Source organism: Nuphar pumila, chromosome 3 (genome assembly GCF_984573655.1).
Source record: "Nuphar pumila chromosome 3, dmNupPumi1.hap1.1, whole genome shotgun sequence".
NCBI classification, from domain to species: Eukaryota; Viridiplantae; Streptophyta; class Magnoliopsida; order Nymphaeales; family Nymphaeaceae; genus Nuphar; species Nuphar pumila.
Window position 1 is genome coordinate 31080578 of NC_143251.1, and position 8918 is coordinate 31089495.

The following is an 8918-nucleotide window of genomic DNA, read 5'->3' on the forward strand; positions in this document are numbered from 1 at the left end:
CCCAGTGGTCCCCGGACCACTAAACACTACAGTGAATCACCATGGGAACCCCACCGGTAGCTAGCCAGGAGGTCAATCTCTCAATCTCGGCATGGTTTATGCTACATTCTAAACATGATGGTTATCAACCATCCATGATCCTCTAGAGTCCCAAACCAGTGTGAGTGAAATCATAAGTCATAACTAAGTTCACATATTGAACAAATTCTTAACTTCAAGTTCATTCTTTCCCTCACGAGTGATGTCATGAATAATCACAACAATCTCATTTTTAATCTCATGACGACGTTAGGACTCACACCGCTCTCACTTAGCATGCAATGATGTAGTGTCTCTACATCATTAAATCACCGATGACCCACTCTTCATGGTGGCTGCACTCTGGCCGCGAACCAGGTAGCCATTGCCACAGGTCACCACTTTCAGGATTTAAGGGGTACTGCATACTAAACTCTAAATATTCATTCATACCACGTGAATGGACTAAATGAGACTCTAATCTAAACTTAACCTCATCACAATGCATGATATGAATGATCAATTAGACATGCAATCACTATAGCTTTCTATCATGCATGACATATTACCACTAACATGCATATCACAATCAACATGTATTTAAATTAACTTATAATGTCAAGCATGAATTTATGCATGTCATGGTCTCATTTTAATCGTATCAATTCTATAACACTACGATAACAATCAACGTGAAAAATGTTTATTCACATCTAAAGTTACTTATAATATCCCTTACCTCAAGTGCGAACAACGTACTCTCTCCGAAGTCGAGCCTCACGAATCTCTAACAATAGGATCTGGTCATTAAAGCAATATACTTGAATCCGTTCACAAACCTCTTACCAAATTACCAAAATACGATTCCTGAATCTTATTCAAGAAACCACGGTTTTTGCATTATCAGTTTGACTAAATTTTATAGACCAATGGATTTCTCTCTTCAATACAAATCCAACGCATCAAACTTCACTTGATTCCGAGTTTGGAGTGCGAAGATATGTCCATTTTACTGAAATGGATCTCAAGTATCCAAATGGATCTCTTGGTACATTTCGGATTTCGGGCAATCCGAGACTATCTTATGATCCAATTCTGATCTAGATCCAAACCCTGTCTGTTTGGATTCAGACCCATTACATAACTAGATCCAAAACTGCTTGACTGGATCCAGAATAGTCTGATTGGATCCGAACTGGATCCATTCTATTCTGACTGGATCTAGAATAGTCTGACTGAATCCAGGACAGATTGACTGGATCTGGACCTGCTTGATTGGATCCTGGATAATCTGTTTGGATCCAAATCTGCCTGCCTGGATCCAGGATGATCTAACTGGGTCCAGACCTTTTTGACTAGGTCCAGATCCGAGACTGATCCAATCAGATCTGGACCCGGTTAATCTGGATCTAAAACAGGTCCAGATCGAACTGGGTTCGGACTGAAAACCCAGATCCAGGCCCGACTGTTTCAGTTTGGACCTTGGTTCAACCTGATCGGTTCAGACCCGATCCGATCTGAACCAGTTCTACTTGAACCCCAAAATGACTGAATCGGTTTAGCTTGAACCAGTTCGACCCAAACCGGTTTGGTTTGAACCGGTTCGACCCGAATCGGTTTAGCTTGAACCAGTTCGACCCGAACCGGTTCGACCCGAATCGGTTTGGCTTGAACCGGTTCGACCCGAACCGGTTTGGTTTGAACCGATTTGGCTTGAACCGGTTCGACCCGAACCGATTTGGTTTGAACCGGTTCGACCCGAACCGGTTTGTCCTGAACCGGTTCGCTCCGAACCGGTTCACCCAACCCTGACCCGGTTCGGTCTGGGTGCGACCCAGACCGATCCGGACCGACCCAGTTCGGTCTGGGTCGCACCCAGGCCGAACCGGCCTTTTTTTTTTTTAAAGCACTCGGTCTGGGCATACCAACCCGGTTCGGGTGCCCGGACTGAACCGGTCCCCCGATAAAAAAAGGCGGAAGGGGTTGTGCCCCTTCCGATTTCAGTTGCAGAGGGTCGGCCCCTGCCGACCCTCTCTCTGCATCCACCCGCCTGGGCCGGCCAACGGTGTCCGTCGCCATAGGGGCCGGCCGACCCCCCTCTCTTTCTTTGTCTATTTTTATTTTTTATTTTTTTTAACTGCAACTCGCCGACAACCATGGCTGCCGGCTCTCTGAGCTCCAAACAGGAAAGATGAACGAAGAAGAAGACAGAGAGGGTGGCTTACCTTGCTGCCGTCGTCGCTGTCGTTGTCTCCGGTAAGAGCCTCTCTCACTCTCTTGATTTCTCTCGATGCAAGGTGCGGAAAGGAGGACCTGCGTGAGGGTTTTTATAACCCTCACGCAGGGTGAGGGGTTGAGGATAACCTCCCCCCCCTTTTCGCGGATTATGGGGGGTGAGGTTTATCCTCACCCCCTCTCGTTACGCGGTTTCCCCTTTGAGGAAACCATTTTTTTTTTAAGTTTATCCCCTTCGGCGACTTCGCCGGAAAGAGTTTTACATAAGGAAAACAAGCAAATGACAGGGCCTGAGGCTAGCAACCATAAGAAGCAAAAGTGCAAGAAAAAGAAGCAAATGCCAGGGCCAGGGGATAGCAACTAGAAGAACGTGAGCAAGAGGAGAAAAGGTGCAAAGGATGAGAAAAAGGTGGAGTACATGAGTGATTATTTTCTTTATTGAATGCTTTGAGCTTTGTAAACTACAAACTTCTTAACTCTAAACTGAACTCTATACATACTTTTGAACTATAAATTCACATATGCATTAGATGATACATACATTCGCATATGCACAATCAACTCTCTTTTTCAGTTGCCATGCTTATCAGCTCTGTTTTCTTGCATACAGGGGAGAAGATTGTTATCATCCTTGTACATCCAGTCTTTAGGACTTTCACCATCAGTTGTGCAGTCGACAACAACCGAAAAGGGATTATGGGCAAAAAAGGATCGACGAAGAGGGGAAGCTTGCAGTCATAACATAACATTTTGAAGAGAACGAAAACATACCTTTCACGTTGTTACGGAAGCGGAAAAACAGCGGATCGATGATGCTCGCTTTTGCTCAACGGATGCGTGCTTTCTCTTGGAGAGAACGATGATTCCACGAGTCCAAGTGCTAATCATGTTGATTAACCACAAAACACACTATCTTCTTCTTATTGTTTCTTTTCTCTGTGCACAAATCTCTCTATTGAGATTTCTCTCTCTCAAAGACACAATGCATTGTAACCCACTGTGTACCAGCGTACAGAGTGCTTTCTCTTTCCCTTAAGCACACTCCAAAAGAAAAAAAACAACCTTTTTGTCTTCTTGTATTTTTTCTTTCATCTCTGTTTTCGCCCAAATGAGAGAGCCTCAGTAAATGGGGAGTGGGTGGTTTCCAAAACCGCCCGTCCCTTCCTCAAATGGTGGGCCAGGTCCGGATCTCGCCCATCATGGGCGGACCCGGTACCCAACCCAACACATTTACAGGAGCAACAGTCACGTAGGAACATTTTTTTCTCTCTAGTGTGACTTATATATATATATATATATATATATATATATATACTTTATATTTTGTTTCCCTTGTCTCTAGCATTCCTTACGATGTGTAATGGAGTATCCTTGCCATAGTTTCAGTTTGATTTTATTTGTTGTTTTCTCTGTTTTGTGTAGTGAAGTCAATCGCTAAACCCAACCAAAAATAGATGGTGTAATTTCAATATTATTTGTTATTTTTGTGTTGGCTTTGGTGTCGCTAAGTTAATTGGGAGTGCTGATATAATGGTGTCAGTTTGAACTCAGATAGGAGAGATGGTATAAGTTCAAACCCGATGCATAATGCCTTTCACACTTTAGCAACATTGACAGTGAATAACAAAGGCAAAAAAATGCTGCAATTGGTCAAAGTGGAGATACCAAGGGCAGTGATGAGCAAATAACTGATTTTGTCTAAATTTAAAAATAGTTTTAACATGAATTTAAAAGTTAAACTAAATCAAAATGGCACATATTATACTAAATGATGATTATTCTATTAAATTCAAGTCAATTTAAATTCATGATTTTATTTATTCTATGTGTGAGATGCATGTTGGGTTGAGTATATTAAATCTGTAATGTGTCTCAGGTCATTAAGATATTTTTCTCATAATTTTTTTAAAAATTATTTATTCATTAAAAAAATTTCTGCAAAATTTTGAGGGTTAGTTTGGGGTCATTACAAAAACTCCCTGATCTAGTGGATATTCAAGGTAGAAAACCAAGCTCCTAAGGAACCATCGAATTAAAGCATAGTCACTCTTCAAGCAGTATGGAAGAACATGACTATGGGTTTTGGGTTTCCTATTGTGTCATGTTAAACTTGACAAAATTTCTTGAAATGAGACCCAAAGGTTGGTTACCTTGACAAAAAAATGAAATAGTGAATCTCATAGGGTCTCCTCTCACCGTTGGCCCCTTTCATTAGGCGGCTCATATTCTTTAGTTCCCAACTGTTTCCTCACATCCATTTGGTTGGGGAGGTGGAACCCTGGCTCCAAGCATCACAACTTCTGGTATGTAAGCAGGCTGAACTTTCTTGATGAGGACGCCTTGACTCTTCTGTCTTTGTATTTACTTATAGTTGTGAAGCTTTCTCTCATTTTCTATGAACTTATGTTATTTACACCCACTCAATTAAATAATTGGATGTTCAAAAGGCACTAGATAATACGTCATTTATGTAATAAAAAATAGGTTTTTGATTATATCATTGTGATGTCCAAAAAAGTAATTTTAAAGACATTAAAAGTCAACAGCTCATAATGTATCAATTATTTACAACTTAAAAAATCATGTTTTTATTATGAGAAAACTTGATTAATGTATCAATTATTTACAACATAAAAAAATCATGTTTTTTTATTATGAGAAAACATGATTTAAGATATGATTTGTAGCAAACAAACCACACTTCACACATCTATATGATAAGATTGAGTGACAAAGATATGATTTATAGAAAATGGGATCAATAGATTGCCTTAATCACTTCTTAATGTTCTAAAAATGGTTGATGGTCATAATCTTACTATATGTTACATTTATCAAGCTATAAAAATAGTTAAGAGAACTATAATTTCTTTAGTAAAGCAAATCAAAACAAATATGCAAGGTCAAAATAAATTTAAGGTGAACAAAGATATTAGAATCTCTACTACTTGAAGCTGGTGCTTTTGCAAATTCTTTTAATTTTTACAGTGGGTAGCAGGTAAGTCTAAAGTCACAAGAGAAATTTACCGAAGTTTTCATTAAAACACCACAAAATAATGAATAAAGAAGACAAATTGTTAAAAAACATAAAAAAGCAAATGGGTCACTTGGTTTAAAACTAGCTATTATTGCAAAGACAACAAATAGACGGGCGATGAGGCGGTGGTGGGGACGGGGCAGGGCGGGGAAAAGTGTACGTCCATCCCCGTTTCATATCCTTCATCCCCGATCCAAACGGGGCGAGGCGGGGCGGGTTCCCGCTTTCCCCCGGTCCACTGCCATCCCTACTCACAGCGGCAACACAAACATTGGAGTCCTTTGCCGTGAGTAAAAGGGAGCCCACAATCAACGTTGAACCTCGTTTTCAGTTTCCGGGGGATCCGATTCCTTTTCTCTTCTGTGACAAACAAACGCCCCCTTAAAGAAAATTTTCCTTCTCCTCAAAACATAAACGTATTATGTTGAACAGCCAAATTTGTTAAATAAAGCTTGCGTCTATGTGATTCAGCTGGGGAGTATGTAGCCAATATTTTTTTCTTTAAGATGCTTTTTTTCGATCATTACAGTATTTTTTAACTATGACGAAAATTAGGTGCTGATTGGAAATAAAAACTTAAAAAAAAAAAAGATGACGAAAAGTAGATCGCTCAACTGCGGAAATAAATGGCGCCCAAGAAATAATGGCTCCTAAAAATTTTCGTCAATTTTCAGCGTCGTGACTGAACCTGTAAACCCTAGAATCCCGGCGTTCTCCCTGATTTTCCGGCAAACCTGGTTCGATCTCCGGCCTATTTTCGTCGGAATTAGCTCGACCGATTACCTCTCGTAACGAGGCAAGTGATTTTCCGAAATTTTCGCGGTTTTTTTTTCTGATTTTTTTACGTTACGATTTGCCCTAGTTTATCGGTTCTTTGATGTTGAAAGAAGGAACATTGGACCCGTTCTTTAATTCATCCACTCCTTTGTAGTTGTCGATCGTTTTTTGTGGTGGTCCAATGTGCTAGCTCTTCCATTTTCTCTTCCTTTGGTTATCTGGGTGTAACGATCTCAACTTTGGATGTTTGGTTGATTTCGGTGGATGGAGGAAATTAGGTTTGGGTTTTTTCCCATCATTGGTTTGAGATGATGAATTGTGTCTAAAGAAAGAGGCAATTGGAGCGAATGAGACGGAAATGATCTCTGGTTGATTGATTTCTGTGGAATTTTGTGATCTTTGCGACGATGGTTATCTTGGGTGGATTCAATCGATCGACTAGCAAGAAAAAATTCTCGTGGCAGGAGGACAGAGGGGCGGTTGAGATTGGTGATTCGAAGGTTGGGACTCCGAGAGCGGCATTGCCCGGGTGGGCATCGCGCAAAACGCAGCCTGAAGTAGGGGCTGCGAGCGTGCCGAAGCGGCTGATGAGGAGCGTTAGCCTGCAGTTGAGGAAGATGGGTCAAGGAAGCGATGGAGATGATAAAGGGAAGGATCAGAGGGTCAGATTGGGTTGCCTGGGGTTCCCTGTGAAAGGGTGTGGGTGTCGGGTCGGGGCCGATATGATTGAGTGTCAATTGTGGAGGAGAGACAGGGTTGCAGATTGTATCAGTAGGAGGAATTTAAATGTAGGAGACGAACACATGCTGGTTAGTCGTGGACGTGTTTCTACTCAGGCTAGAATTGGAAGCCCCGAAGATGAAAGAACTAGTATAGATTGCATTGCTTCTGGCATGGCTGAGATGTTTTGGAGGAGACATAGTAGAAGGGAGATCGATGCTGGTAGGCTATCTGATTATAAGGGAAAATTGGCTTCACCATCAAGTAACGGTATGGAGTTTTCACTTCCTGATGAAATTCTTGAAATGTGCTTGGCAAGAGTCCCTTTGACCACTGTCATGAACGCACGGATGGTGTGTAAGAGGTGGAGATCATTGACAAGCACACCTCATTTCGTGCAGATGAGACATGACCGTTCCTATCAGAGTCCATGGTTGTTCCTTTTTGGTGGTGTGAAGGATGGGTATTGTGCAGGAGAGATCCAGGCATTAGACGTTTCTCTTGGCTGTTGGCATAAAATCAATGCCCATGTATTGAGGGGAAGATTCTTATTCTCCCTGGCCGGTGTGGGGACATCCATCTATGTCATAGGTGGTTCTTCTGGTTTGAATCGATCCGGCAAGGTTGAGAAGACAGCTTTCAAGACACACAAAGGTGTTTTTTTGTTTAGTCCTTTTACAGGCTCATGGAGAAAAGCTGCTCCAATGAAGACAGCAAGATCTGCGCCTGTTCTTGGAGTTCTTGAGGCTGCTTCTGGTTGTTCTGTTTTGGATGGGAATTTGTTTAGTGAAGGGGTGCAAGCAGAACAGCATAGAGAGGGTGGTAGTCGATTGAAGAGAGCTAGTGAAATTGCCACAGGAAGCAGAACACATCGTTCAAAGTCAGGTTTAGGTGGTGTCTCTGATGTTTATGAAGATCCTCACAGATTTTCACAGAGACCCCAACTAAGGGATCTGTTCAGCGAGATTGAGACTTCAACTGAGTTTGTAAAAATGTGCAGTTCATCCGTTGAATGTGGCACAAGTGAGTTTGTGGAACAACAAAACTGTTATTCTGGATCAAAGAAGACCAAGAGGTTTCTCTTGATCGCTGTTGGTGGTCAGGGATCCTGGGATCAGCCTCTGAGTACTGCAGAGATCTATGATCCAGTATCCAATAAGTGGGTGGATATCAAAAGCTTGCCTGTTGATTTTGGAGCTGTTCGCTCTGGTGCTGTATGCAATGGGAAGTTTTATGTTTACTCTGAATCTGAAAAACTTGCAGCCTATGATCTAGAAATGGGAGTGTGGTTTGGAATACAGACTGCTAACTTCCCTCCTCGTCTCCTTGAGTACTTTCCAAAGCTAGTGTGCTGTGAAGGACGACTCTTCATGTTATGTGTTTCTTGGTCTGAGAGAGATGGTGAGTTTAATAGACAGGATAGAGCTGTACGCAAGGTATGGGAGTTGGATCTCACATTGCACGAGTGGACAGAGATATCAAGACATCCTGATGCTCCGATGGACTGGAATGCTGCATTTGTTGCTCATGGAGATAAGATATATGGGATTGAAATGTTCAAAATCTTTGGTCAGGTGTTGAATTTCCTAACAGTATGTTGTATTTCAGACTCGGCTGCAAAGTGGAATCATATCTCCAGAAAGCATGTGAAAATAGATTTAGATGCTTCTTCATGCCTGACAAAGTCGATGGTGATGCTGAACCTTTGATGTGCCGATTTGTGTTTCTTTTGATCTTGATTCATTTTATATTGAAAATTTGTGTATGATTTCATAATTGGTGTGTCTGGTATTAATGCTGCTTTTATTCTTTGTAATAAAATGGAATTCATTGCAAGTCTCAGATTAAGCATATTCCTTCTTTGATTTTCATTTATCTAATGGAGTTGTTTCTATGGAAGTTTTGACTTAGTACAATGGCACAATATCTGGCTCCTGCGAGCCTGCCTACCCTATGCTAGATAGGAGGAGACTTGAGTGATGATTATGATGAATACCACTCTTTCTTTCAATTGCTTCCTCTTTTCACTTCCCAAATACTATTTTTCTTATTTCCCCCACTAATTTGATCGCCATTCATCATCCAAAATGTTGGGAATAAGTTTATCATAGAGCTGTTATTGGATTGGTAA

General features: G+C 41.4%; 1 pseudogene across 1 annotated transcript; it reads left to right on the forward strand.

Moving 5' to 3' along the window:
• The first annotated feature begins 6156 nt into the window (after nt 1-6156).
• On the forward strand, nt 6157-8621 carry LOC149842487 (F-box/kelch-repeat protein At5g42360 pseudogene; annotated as a pseudogene). The gene has a single exon (XR_016431075.1). The product of XR_016431075.1 is annotated as an F-box/kelch-repeat protein At5g42360 pseudogene (transcript).
• The last annotated feature ends 297 nt before the right edge of the window (nt 8622-8918 follow it).